Below are 952 nucleotides of genomic sequence, written 5' to 3' on the forward strand. Positions count from 1 at the left end.
TTTGTCAGATGATTGACAATGGATTAAGAAAGAAGTATGTAACAATTCTTCTGGACAAATCTGGTTTTATCCAGTTTCTTTTTTTTTTTTTGGTTTAGCGCTAGGAACAGTGACTTTCACAATTTAGGCAACCGAAAAGTAAAATTCCAGTGTAAACTATTTTAGGTATCAGCCAAGGAGTGATCAATCTTTGGGGGAGTTAATTATGAATTCAGGGTTAATGCTGGGGTATTGCAGTGCATAACAGATAATTCTGAAAAATTGCCTTAGATTAAATGTTTGAGCTAATTAAAGCAATCCAATAGCAAATTCTGTACAGTAAAATTACCCTCTATTTTTCAATATCATGTTAATACCAAATAATGTCTATATCACGTACATTTTCTAGTTTAGATGCTTTATGTCTTTAATGTGATACTGTGAAGGTCCAATAAGTATAGTAACTAATAACCATTAAAAATTGATTACAATGAGCAAAAGATAGCATAGTCATTGTACAAATTATAGCCTTACAACATCACAGGATAGATAAAAATCTTGCAAGCCAAAGGTGGTTGGATAGTAACTCTTGAGATTAGAAATCTATTTCATTTCGATTTTTATGGTTTCACTTTTGAAATCTAAAAGTGACCTCGCTGAATAAAATCTCATTTAAAAAAAAATAAATCTAGAAAGCTGTCCAGGATTTTTGATCCCAGATTGGTACCTGTTATATGTGGGACAAAACTGGAAAACAGGCAACTCGGTCAATTTTTTGGACGTTGAAGATGTGGGCAGAGAGCATGTTATATATTATAGGGCCTGAGATAGGGGCAAATTTTTTAATGGCTATGTGTTGATGGAGGAAAATATCTCTCGCATATAAGGGAGGTCTTTTCTTTTGGGGTCTCTAGAGTTCTTTGGAGGATGCTCTCAAACTGAACCTGTGTAGCCCTGCCCTCTAGTGGATTTG

This window comes from Rhinolophus sinicus, linkage group LG10, assembly GCF_036562045.2.
Source record: "Rhinolophus sinicus isolate RSC01 linkage group LG10, ASM3656204v1, whole genome shotgun sequence".
In the NCBI taxonomy this organism is placed as follows: Eukaryota; Metazoa; Chordata; class Mammalia; order Chiroptera; family Rhinolophidae; genus Rhinolophus; species Rhinolophus sinicus.